Source organism: Chrysemys picta, chromosome 7 (assembly GCF_011386835.1).
Source record: "Chrysemys picta bellii isolate R12L10 chromosome 7, ASM1138683v2, whole genome shotgun sequence".
NCBI classification, from domain to species: domain Eukaryota; kingdom Metazoa; phylum Chordata; order Testudines; family Emydidae; genus Chrysemys; species Chrysemys picta.
In genome coordinates, this window is record NC_088797.1 from 20,451,159 (window position 1) to 20,464,254 (window position 13,096).

A 13,096-nucleotide genomic window follows, 5' to 3' on the forward strand; every position below is an offset into this window, starting at 1 on the left:
AGAGACATTTGACTTTTACATTTTGTTTACCTTACGGAAAACTTAATTTGATTATTAGCTTTCCCTGGGTCAGTTGCAAGTTTGGCATCCCGACAACGTTCCTGGAAAAAGGTCAGGAGAATGTAATAAACAAGTAATGGTGTTGTTCCTATTATTCTGATGCCAACTCTTGATCGGGATGATTCAAAGATGGCTTCCCAGTATGTGACATTCATCAGAAGGATATTCTATTCTATTTAAATCCACCAACGTGGTATCTGAGCCTTTCTGCTACCACACTTTCTGCCCTACATTTTTGAGTACCTGTCATAACTATAAAGGGAAGGGTAACAGCTGTCCTGTGTACAGTACTATAAAATCCCTCCTGGCCAGAGACTCCAAAATCCTTTTCCCTGTAAAGGGTTAAGAAGCTCAGGTAACCTGGCTGGCATCTGACCAAAGGACCAATAAGGGGACAAGATACTTTCAAATCTTGGGGAGGGGGGGGGGGAAGGCTTTTGTTTGTGTTCTTTGTTTGGGAGTGCGTTCGTTCTCGGGACTGAGAGGGACCAGACATCAATCCAGGTTCTCCACATCTTTCTAAACAAGTCTCTCCTATTTCAAACTTGTGAGTAAATAGCCAGGCAAGGCGTGTTAGTTTTCCTTTGTTTTCTCAACTTGTAAATGTACCTTTTACTAGAGTGTTTATCTTTGTTTGCTGTACTTTGAACCTAAGACTAGAGGGGAGTCCTCTGAGCTCTTTAAGTTTGATTACCCTGTAAGGTTAATTTCCATACTGATTTTACAGAGATGATTTTTACCTTTTTCTTTAATTAAAAGCCTTCTTTTTAAGAACCTCATTGATTTTTCCTTGTTTTAAGATCCAAGGGATTTGGATCTTGATTCACCAGGAGTTGGTGGGAGGAAGGAGGGGAATGGTTAATTTCTCCTTGTTTTAAGATCCAAGGGGTTTGGATCTGTATTCACCAGGGAATTGGTGAAGGTTTTTCAAGGCTTCCCAGGGAGGGAATCCATTGGAAATGGTGGCAGCGGACCAGGGCTAAGCTGGTAGTTAAGCTTAGAAGTTTTCATGCAGGCCCCTACATTTGTACCCTAAAGTTCAAAGTGGGGATACAGCCTTGACATGGTGGCAGAGCGGTGGGATCATTTTAAACCCAAAAGCCAGTGAGATTTTTTTTTCCTTCTAGCTGCTTGGAAAGCAGAGCTGGAGATAGATGCATATCTTATCTCTCCTTGCCTGAAGGCACAGGTGTTAAGTTTTTTTTAACAAGGTCCTTTGTTAAGAGAAGTGTTCAAATGAGCAAACAAAAGACAGGGTAAAGGGAATTTACAAGCTGAATTGTTTTTTTTCTTTTTACATCCTCGGGAGTAGCTAGTTAGAAAGTCTCTGTTAACTCAGCAGCAGCCAGAGCTGAGAGCTTTCCAGTTTCAGTCAACTGCAGAGGGGGTGACCCAGCACAAGAAAACAGGAAAATGACTACCAAAGAAGTAGCTAAAAAAATAGAACTGGCCAAACTAGAAGCAGAAGAAAATGAAAGAAAACATCAGAGACTGCTTCAATTAACAAAACTCGAGACAGAGCAGAGAGCAAGAGAAGAAAAAGCCAAAGAGGAGGCTCACAAGAGAACTATGGAGCTGAAAGAAAAAGAGATGGAGGAGAGAGAAAAAGAAAGGAAGCATGAACTGGAAGTAGCAAAGGCTAAGCAGGATGCACCAGCCAATCCTAACAACCCACCTCCAGGTACCACTTCCCATCCCAGAAAATTCCCCACCTACAAGGCAGGCGATGATACTGAGGCCTTCTTAGAAAATTTTGAAAGGGCCTGCCTTGGATACAGCATCGCTGCAGACCAGTACATGGTAGAGCTGAGGCCGCAGCTCAGTGGACCCTTAGCAGAGGTGGCGGCTGAAATGCCTAAGGAACACATGAAAAGTTATGAACTTTTTAAAAACAAGGCCTGACTCAGAATGGGGCTAACACCCGAGCATGCCCGTCGGCGGTTCAAAGCCCTAAAGTGGAAACCCGATGTGTCATTTACCCGGCATGCCTACCACATTGACAAAAATTGTGATGCCTGGGTATCAGGAGCAAATGTTAAATCTCTGGAAGATCTGGTTTCCCTAGTAAAAATGGAGCAGTTTTTAGAAGGTGTTCCTGAGGAAATAGAAAGGTACATCCTAGATAGGAAGCCCAAAACTGTAACTGAGGCGGGGGAGATTGGAGCCAAATGGGTGGAGGTGGCAGAAAAGAAAAAAACTAGTAGCAGTTGGAGCGAATATCAGAAGGGGCAAGCCGAAACAAAACCTTACCACCGGGGACAACCCAAGGCCCCACCCACATCCCAAGGGAAATCCCAGATGCCTTCTCACCCCACCACACCAGTCTCCACCAACCAACATCGCCCCGGTGATACCTTAGCAGGGCGATGTTTTAAATGTAATGAACTGGGACATAAAAAGGCTCACTGCCCCAAGAACCCCAACCGATTACAGTTCATTACACCCCAATCACACCAAAGATCCCCAGACCCAGATGCCTCTCTCATACCCTCGGAGCAAAGGGAAACCTTGAGAGTGGGCGGAAAGAAGGTTATCGCTTGGAGGGACACTGGGGCACAAGTGTCAACTATCCACCAATCCCTAGTGGACCCCAAACTCATCAACCCGGAGGCTACAGTGACAATTCAACCCTTCGTGTCACAGTCTGTAACCTTGCCTACAGCCACGTTGCATGTCCAGTACAAGGGCTGGTCAGGAATGTGGACTTTTGCAGTCTATAACAATTATCTCATTCCCATGCTGCTGGGGGAAGATTTAGCCAACCATGTGAAGCTAGCCAAGAGGGTGGGAATAGTCACCCGCAGCCAGGCTAAGCAAGCTTTCACCCCCATCCCTGTTCCTGAGCCGTCCACCAGGGCCCCGTCTGTGTTACCAGAGACCCAAACAAAGGTGGTGGAACCGGATCCCCTGCCAACGACTGCAACAGCCGTAGTGGATCCAGTCCCAGAGACCCAGCCAAAGCCAGTCCCAGAACCGGAACTGGCAACGCAACCAGCACCAGAACCATTGCCAGCACTGAGTCCAGCCAGAGGGCACCAGCGAGTCTGACCTGGCAGAAGCAGCAGATAACCCTACCCAAGAGGCTCAGCCAGAGCCTGAGATACCACATAGTGCACCAGCGGACAGCGGTTCACAGTCAATGGAAACAGCCCCAGCACCTGCATCGCTTCCAGAGGGACCAAGCCCCAGTCCACAGTCCAAGGAGGAACTGATGTGTCCAGCATCAAGGGAACAGTTCCAGGCCAAGCAGGAAGCAGATGACAGCCTTCAGAAAGCTTGGGCGGCGGCGCGGAGCACCCCACCGCCTCTCAGCTCTTCTAACCGATCCCGGTTTGTTGTAGAACAAGAACTTTTATACAAGGAGACTCTTTCTGGTGGGCACCAGGAAGACTGGCATCCTCAAAGACAGTTGGTAGTTCCCACTAAGTATCGGGTAAAGCTCTTGAGCTTAGCCCATGATCATCCCAGTGGCCATTCTGGGGTGAACAGAACCAAAGACCGGTTGGGGAAGTCCTTCCACTGGGAGGGAATGGGCAAGAACGTTGCTAATTATGTCCGGTCTTGTGAGGTGTGCCAACGAGTGGGAAAGCCCCAAGACCAGGTTAAAGCCCCTCTCCAGCCACTACCCATAATTGAGGTCCCATTTCAGCGAGTAACTGTGGATATTCTGGGTCCTTTCCCAAAGAAGACACCCAGAGGAAAGCAGTACGTACTGACTTTCATGGATTTTGCTACCCGATGGCCGGAAGCAGTACCCTTAAGCAACACCAGGGCTAAAAGTGTGTGCCAGGCATTAACAGACATTTTTGCCAGGGTAGGTTGGCCCTCCGACATCCTTACAGATTCGGGAACTAATTTCCTGGCAGGGACAATGGAAAACCTGTGGGAAGCTCATGGGGTGAATCACTTGGTTGCCACCCCTTACCACCATGAAACCAATGGCCTGGTGGAGAGGTTTAATGGAACTTTGGGGGCCATGATACGTAAATTCGTAAATGAACACTCCAATGATTGGGATCTAGTGTTGCAGCAGTTGCTTTTTGCCTACAGGGCTGTACCACATCCCAGTTTAGGGTTTTCACCATTTGAACTTGTGTATGGCCGCAAGGTTAAGGGGCCATTACAGTTGGTGAAGCAGCAATGGGAGGGGTTTACGCCTTCTCCAGGAACTAACATTCTAGACTTTGTAAGCAACCTACAAAGCACCCTCCGACACTCTTTAGCCCTTGCTAAAGAAAACCTAAAGAATGCTCAGGAAGAGAAAAAGGCCTGGTATGATAAACATTCCAGAGAACGGTCCTTCAAAGTAGGAGACCAAGTCATGGTCTTAAAGGCGCTCCAGGCCCATAAAATGGAAGCGTCGTGGGAAGGACCATTCACGGTCCAGGAGCGCCTAGGAGCTGTTAACTATCTCATAGCCTCCCCCACCTCCAACATAAAGCCTAAGGTATACCATGTTAATTCTCTTAAGCCCTTTTATTCCAGAGAATTAAACGTTTGCCAGTTTACAGCCCAGGAAACAGATGACGCGGAGTGGCCTGAAGGTGTCTACTACGAAGGAAAAAAGGATGGTGGCGTAGAAGAGGTGAACCTCTCCACAACCCTTGGCCGTCTGCAGTGACAGCAGATCAAGGAGCTGTGCACAAGCTTTGCGCCAATTTTCTCAGCCACTCCAGGACGGACCGAACGGGCATACCACTCCATTGACACAGAACTCCAGGAAGAAATCACAGCCAGCGTGGAACCGAACGTCCAACACTATCTGTGATTTGGGGGCGTGTCATAACTATAAAGGGAAGGGTAACAGCTGTCCTGTGTACAGTACTATAAAATCCCTCCTGGCCAGAGACTCCAAAATCCTTTTCCCTGTAAAGGGTTAAGAAGCTCAGGTAACCTGGCTGGCATCTGACCAAAGGACCAATAAGGGGACAAGATACTTTCAAATCTTGGGGGGGGGGAAGGCTTTTGTTTGTGTTCTTTGTTTGGGAGTGCGTTCGTTCTCGGGACTGAGAGGGACCAGACATCAATCCAGGTTCTCCACATCTTTCTAAACAAGTCTCTCCTATTTCAAACTTGTAAGTAAATAGCCAGGCAAGGCGTGTTTTCCTTTGTTTTTCTCAACTTGTAAATGTACCTTTTACTAGAGTGTTTATCTTTGTTTGCTGTACTTTGAACCTAAGACTAGAGGGGAGTCCTCTGAGCTCTTTAAGTTTGATTACCCTGTAAGGTTAATTTCCATACTGATTTTACAGAGATGATTTTTACCTTTTTCTTTAATTAAAAGCCTTCTTTTTAAGAACCTGATTGATTTTTCCTTGTTTTAAGATCCAAGGGGTTTGGATCTTGATTCACCAGGAGTTGGTGGAAGGAAGGAGGGAAATGGTTAATTTCTCCTTGTTTTAGATCCAAGGGGGTTGGATCTGTATTCACCAGGGAATTGGTGAAGGTTTTTCAAGGCTTCCCAGGGAGGGAATCCATTGGAAATGGTGGCAGCGGACCAGGGCTAAGCTGGTAGTTAAGCTTAGAAGTTTTCATGCAGGCCCCTACATTTGTACCCTAAAGTTCAAAGTGGGGATACAGCCTTGACAGTACCTTTCCCCAACATTAGTGTGTAGGTTTAGTGAGAGTTGTCTGTGCATATCTAAAGGACAGAGTCTTCTTCTCAATGGTCATTATAGATCCCACTCTGATAAATGCTGAGCTACTCCCATTTTCCACTGAATTTGCTGGGAGTTGAGGGCTCTCAGCATCTCCTTAGAGGTTCTCAACATCTTATGGAAATAGATTGTAAGTCCTGAGTTACCCTTATGACCAGAAACTGAAATTGTAGCTGAAAGCTTAGTAAGGATTTTCGTGCTTAAGTGCAGATCTGCTATGGAGTGCCCATTCATCACCTTAGTTCCCCCTCCCGCTCACACTTCTAATTTTCATCAGTCATTCAGCCATGATTCATAAAGATGGACATTATCCTTAGGGTGACCAGATGCCCTGATTTTATAGGGACAGGCCCGATATTTGGGGTTTTGTCTTATATAGGTGCTTATTACCCCCCCTACCCCATCCCGATTTTTTACACTTGCTGTTTGGTCTCCCTAATTAACCTGGTCTGCCCTGACCATCCTAATAGCCAGGAAGTTAGCAGAATCCAGTTCAAAACTAATCAAGACAGCCATCTTTAGGGGATGTGTTTTTCTGTTCACCAGCTGGCACAGCATCATAGTGGATGATATTTTATCTCCAGTCAAGAGGGTCATCTTCATTCCAGAGACAATGTCTCAGATTTTTGATTTCTTGCCATTCACTGAATCCATGTTTTGCTTCTCCACTCTTGAGGCAGATAATTTTGTTTTTTTAACATGATCTCCTAGCCTGCAGTAGTCAGAAAAGATGTGGACACAACAAAAGCTCCCCTCATAGCCTCAGGTCAAGGAACATGAGTCACGCATGCAGGGCAGTTCCTATGCATGCTCTCCTACAAAAGAAGATCCTTGTGCAGAACAAAAAATGGATATTGCAAATCATCGCTAAGATATGCTGATCACGTTGCATGCAATTGGCTTAATGAGGACAATAATGTCCCTGCACTCAAAGCATGCCCGTCAGAAAGAAGCCATAATAAAAACTTCCATCAATCCAAAATGTTCTTCAGTAGTAGGTTACTTGCAAGTTGATTTAGTTCTGAAGGGTGTAATAAGCATTTTCACCTCTCAAATTTTCCTACCCTTTAACAGATGTTATATGATCAATCTAATGGAACTACAGTGCTAAATGCATTATTCCATCCTGCAATGCAAGAGTGTTCTTTGTCCTGTTTCAGAACATCATTAGAAACACACAGATATTCCAGTTTTCTTTTTAGCTATTTGAGCATCTCATCGATTTGCGGAACAGGTTTGCTCCAAATCCACTGCATTTCCATCCTTTCACTATGGACAGTAAAACTATGGAGCAATTAAAAAACAAAATATGGCAGTTTATTAAATAAAAATCTATGCATTTAGTTTTTGTTTTGCACCTATGATCCCGTTAAACCCAGCTACAAAGTGACATCTTGGGTTAGTTCTATGCTTTCCAGCGCAGTGAGGGGGGCTGATACCTCTTCAACTTACATTTGCTTTGGGCTATTTCAGTGATCAAATCTTCCATTCAACATCCAGCCTTATCATCAGTATGGCGGCTCCGTTTTGGATTCAGAATATCCAAAACATTTCTCCTAAATTCATCTCATACCTATGCAGGGCAATCCAAACAGTATGTCAGAGCAGCCGTCTGCTGCTGGTAGTTGCTGTTGCTGGTTGGTGGTAGAGTAATGCACAGTCTTAGAGGAATTATTCATTGCTTAGAGGTCAGAAGGCAATGGGAAAGGACCCTGTGTGATGAAGGGAAAAACTATTTCACTAGGAGGGTGGTGAAGCACTGGAATGGGTTACCTAGGGAGGTGGTGGAATCTCCATCCTTAGAGGTTTTTAAGCCCGGCTTGACAAAGCCCTGGCTGGGATGATTTAGTTGGGGTTGGTCCTGCTTTGAGAAGGGGGTTGGACTAGATGACCTCCTGAGGTCTCTTCCAGCCCTAAGCTTCTATGATTCTATAAAAGTTAGAGACAGACAATACTGAAATGTCAATCAACTCCCTTCCTTCTCCCCCCGCCCAAACTTTTGTGGTTTAGATATAATAATATAATTTCATTATATAAAGCAATGCTGTGCCATCATCTAGAATACTATGTTCAGTTCCAGTCTCCCTTCTCAAACAAGATGTAGCAGAAATAGAGCAGGTCTAAAGATAGGCAGTGAGAATGAATAGAGGTGATGTTTAGTCTCCGTGATCCATTTTGTCTTTGGCCCTTCTGCTGAGACTACCAGCAAGGTGTCAAGTGGTGTTGAATTAGCACTTGTCCCATGTTTTGCAGGATCATCCCAGTTTCTTCAAATCAGTCCCACATCCTGCAGGGAAGGACTGCAGGATAATTGAAATGTCCCAACACTTGCCCCAGGCCTATACAACATCACGATCTTGCAACACTTCATCAGGACCGGAGGCCATTTCCATAAGGCCATCACACTGCAACGCAACATGATGTTTCCTCTTAAGGCAACGAGTGTTTTCTGAAACCCAAACTGCAAACACCTGTGTGATGGTTTCTGTGATGTGGACGCCTGTCTGCTAGGAACTGGACTGAGAACAATGAAACTCATTTCACACTGGCTGCCAAACAGCAATAAAAAAGTAACAACGTCCAGTCGTGGTTAGATTGGATCTGATGACCTAGGCTGGATTCTGATGGGAAAGGCACCACTGCCCATCACCAATACCGCTTCTTCTCTACCTTTCCTATGCAAAACTTCTTGAAAGATTTCCGAAAAACCAATCTGCAGAACAGAGATCTAATGGAAATCTAAGCTGCCACTGTCTTGGTGATCATAGTAATACATAGAAAACCACAGAGCAGTTAATAAATTATCTTCTGCGTGGAGTTAAAAACAAAAACCATGTAAATTTTCCACCAGGCTAATAACTTCTCTCATAAAGAGATTTTTTTTCTCAATTGAGACTTGAAAAAAGAAGTGGCAGCTTCTCCAAGCTTTTATATAACAGCGTGAGGATGAGAAATCTATTTGGTATCTGCTGCCCGGCATGTCAGGAAGTGCAGAAATAATGCTAGAAAAACAGTGTGTTTTTTCTGGCTAGTTTACAAGGTGCCAAACAAATATCCCTGACATGGCTCATTATAAACCTGGTCAGAATGGGTTGCCCCTGGCTCTCTGCAGTTCATAAAACAGGGAGGCAGGCCCCCAGACTGTCCCCTCTCTGCCCCAGTTGTTTCTTCCAGGTTCAAGTCACCCTCAGACACAATCCCCATGTCTCTTTAAGCTTGTCCTCCAGAGAAGTGAAGCCTGGCAGTGTTATCCACTTGTTTATTCTGCCGGCGTTAACTGCTTCCCGCCAATATGCCTCTGCATTTTCTCTCCTCTACAGCTCAAGTTAAACTAAATGCTGAACAGACAGTCCTAGTCATAACATTTGGGCACTTGCCTTCAAGAGTGACTAATCCCTCGTCGAATCCTTTCCAGCTGGAAGTTGGAAGAATCCACGGATCACGCTCAGCTCGGTTTGCTATGCCTGCTGCAGTTCTCCTGGACATTTCACTAGACCATTCGACTCCGTCCCTTGCACCTCAGCTATTAGGGGACTTGATCTTGCAGAAAGATGAGCAATCCCATTTGTCATTGACTTCAATGCTTTGTTGAATCAGATCCTTAAATAGCTGCCGATGCCTCATTGAAAATCTTGTAAATTATTAGCATATCCACATATTGCAGGTAAAGAGAGGGCTCTTCCATCTTTTATTTAAGGGCATTTGCTTGAAAATAGTTTCCCCCGCTTAAAGGGGCACCAAAATGCAAGTTCACCTAGGGTGCTATTTTCCCTAAGGCTGGCCCTGCTTAAGAGATCACCTGGGCCTGCTGTTTATCCCTCTGTGGAGCCCTTAACATTGTCAGTTCACTAATCGTTGTGAGGCCACAAGTAGATTATGGTGGCAAGTGGGAGGAATAAGCAATGGGTCCAAATCTTGCAGCCCTGACCTCTCTGTCCCTAATCAGGAAAAACTATGATTGTAGTAATAAGAGTTTTGCCTGAGAAAGGACTGAGCAAATATTGTGCATGGCTATCCCTCTTCCCACCCCTTTGCAGCACTGGACTCTGAACAGGACCCTCTGTGGGTCAGGAATCTGTATGTCCAGGTACGCTACGCGCACATAACCCTGTCCCCTGCACTGGTCCCTATAAAGAAGCACTGAGTTTTGAGAGGATTTCCCCATGTAATGCAGAGCCTCCTCTGGGGTAGCAGCTACCCAGGGAGTTTCTAGCAGTGTTGCTCCATTGCAGTTAGAGGGGGCAGAGACCCGGGGCCTCCATGGTGATGGCTGTGCCCCACGTTTGAGCAAATTGGTGCTTGTGAAGCAGAGAGCTGCACCCCCTTACACCAGGTCTGAATTTGACCCTCACCCTGTGTTTTTTTTTTTTTAATAGGAATACTTAAAAATCTGTTAGCTTAAAAGTGACATCTTTGCCAAACAGGCAGCACGGGGCACTCCCATACCCAAGGGGGTCACCGTGGTTTAGACAATGAAGAGTGTACAGGTCTTCCAAGCAAGGCACATTTCACACGTTGCCTAGGAACCAGTTACCTTAGTCAGGCATACACAATTCCTCTCCCCCCAGTGAATTCCAGTAATGGGCTTATTCTATCACACTTCATTGGTGTCATCTGTCACACAGACACGCACAGAATTTGATTTAAAACTCACTTATACTCTTCAGACCCAATATCGTAGGGTCTTATTTCTGATCATCAGCTCCTGAGGCTGTAAGTAGGACACTGTGATACAGACCCTGCATGTCAATGCCTTCCTTTTATACAAACATCTTATTCTACAGAGAAGAACATTTGTTTCCATTTCTGGATGCTCTAGTTTATTAAAAATGTGCTCCTAATGTCCCACATCCTTGAATGCCCGTGCTGTCAGTATGCAGGTTCTAGAATTTCCATCCTTATCTCCACCAGTCCAGATGGGATCTGAACTCCCAGGCTTCTGAGCAAACCAAAGTCTGACTGCAATATTGAATTAATTTAACCTTTTGCCTTGGCCACATCTTCAGTTAAGATCTGTCCCTAACGATAATATTAGTGCTGGTACCTACATACAATAGTGAGTGGTGCCTTAGAAATGTAGACATATAGACAAGTAGTAAAAAGTTCAATCTACTGATGCATAATACCACACAGAAGCATTACTGTAGACAGATGTTTTACTGTAGGTGAACAAATCTGCTAAAAAATGTTATTCCATAGAGTTATGCTGGGGGTTGGATGAAGCGGGTGGGTGTAACAGCCATCCTTCATTCGGGATAAATGTAAGAAGCAACTAAGCTCCTTTTGGAGTATAATAGCTGAAGCCAAAAGGAGCCACTGCCCAAAACATACACCACATGCAAGGCTGGTCAGGAGCAGAGCTATGTGGATGGAGGGGTTTCACTGGGAGTTGAATGCAAACACAGATGGCAGAATATTGCTTTGGTGGAGGTGTGTATATATATGTGACCAGATGCAGCCAGAAACATCACAGACACAGAGAGAGAAGGCAGCAGAAAGTCAAGGATAGCTAGAGAAGAACTTGTAATGTGATCAAGAGAAAGGTAAAAGAGAGCTTTTGGGCTACAGTGCTGGCTGGAAAAAGAGGCTTGAAATAATGAGCAAGGAAGTGGTCTCCTCTTGTTTGATTCTTACTGTGTTCAGGGAAACAGGACTTTGTGTGCATTCTTTGTAAATAAGCAGGATTGCGTCAAAGAAATCCCTGACACCATTATCAATTTTTCCTCCTAACAGAAACAACCTGCAAGACCTTGAATATTGGCTACCAGCTCAGGTCAAAAGGGGTAATACTAGCATCTTAATCATCTGAACATTAATTGGTATCTTCAGTTGGGAACAAGTTAGATAATTTCTCAGAAGTTACCACCTTGTGCTATGAGTTCACCAGCTCTCACGCAAAGCTGGCTTCAGCAACTGGATGGGGGAACTCCAAAGAAAACAAAGGATGCTGCAGGAAATAGCATTGGGGATTTCTTAGGTGGCACTCTTCCTTCTGAGTCAGTATTGATTCAGTGTCCCGGGGGCACTGTGCAGATATAGGTGACATCTTTAGAATAAGATGTAAAAACTGAGGTTATGACCACATGTGGTTAAAAATCTCATGGCACTTTTTGTAAGAGTAGGACTGTTAGCTCAATGGTTCTGATCAACTTTCACTTTTGGTAACTACATTCCGCCTCCCACTCTCCGTCCATCAGTTTCATTAGAATAAAAATCTGTTGTGTCATGGTCCTGGCTCAGAATGTCTAATGCATTTGTACCCCAGAAATACCCACATTTCAGTGATGATGGTGAATTAAGTGATCCTCATAAAGTCTGTCCAGAACTTCAGGATCCTTTGGGATTATGGGTGCCATATAAATGAAAGATTATTAATTTTATTGCTGTATATCAGTATTCCTCTTCTTGTTCTCCGGGAGGATGTTGTATCGTGTTGCTGTGCGCTACTACACACCTGCTACATTTCATTGCAGAGGTGGCTGAACTTCAGTGGTGGATAGGGTTACCAGACAGCAAGTGTGAAAAATCGGGACAGGGGTTGCGGGTAATAGGATCCTATTTAAGAAAAAGACCCAAAAATCGGGACTGTCCCTATAAAATCAGGACATCTGGTCACCCTAATGGTGGGTGAAGTGATCCTATCTGTTTTTAGTTCATTCATCAGTTTGTAGAACTATTTGGGCTCTTCAAGGTTGTAAGGTCTATGTAAATATATTATTATTATTAATAATAATCTACATTTCCAGCATATCTATATTGGCTCGATGATAAATTGAACTTTTTTTGCTACACAAAATGACATTTGTCATTGCAGAGACTTGTGTTGGATGAAGCTTTTACTGTCTGATTTTCTGCCCTCCACATCTCAGATTTAATTTAGCAGCAACACATGGTCTTTAATGATATTCTCCAAGGTTAAATAAAAATGTAAGCACAAACCAAAGTGTTACAGAGACAGGGGCTTTTGTTACAGAGGCAGGGGAAAGAAGTATGGTTTGTGATTAAGGCCTGTGATTCGGGACACCTGGATTCTACTCCTCACTTTACGAGAAGCCTCCTGTGCGACCATGGGCAAATCATTTCGCCTTTCCATGCCTCAGTTTCTTCATCTGTAAAATGGCAATAATGCCATTTATGTGTGTTCTGAGGTGTGACGCATTAGATTTTGTAAAGTACTAAGAGCCTTGATCAGAAGGTGCTATAACAATGCAAAATGGTATTAGGTGTTTAGAGAGTATGTTGATGGGTGCAAAAGAAATAACCAAACGGAAAAGTGCAGTTGTCTTAAATGCAATGCCACTTTCCTTATTTCATGTTTTAAAAAAATCATATTCACTAATTAGCAGAGCTACAACTCAAACAACAGGACGGTCTGGGAG

At 44.5% G+C, this 13,096-nt stretch overlaps 1 protein-coding gene and 1 long non-coding RNA gene across 4 annotated transcripts in view; one reads left to right on the plus strand and one right to left on the minus strand.

Moving 5' to 3' along the window:
- The window catches only part of LOC101947474 (netrin-4-like), a 70,324-nt gene that overhangs the window by 45,252 nt on the left and 11,976 nt on the right, over nucleotides 1-13,096 (minus strand). The gene's annotated exons all lie outside the window — the stretch shown is intronic.
- LOC135972547 (uncharacterized) overlaps nucleotides 1-13,096 on the plus strand; it is a 31,221-nt gene that overhangs the window by 16,738 nt on the left and 1,387 nt on the right. The gene's annotated exons all lie outside the window — the stretch shown is intronic.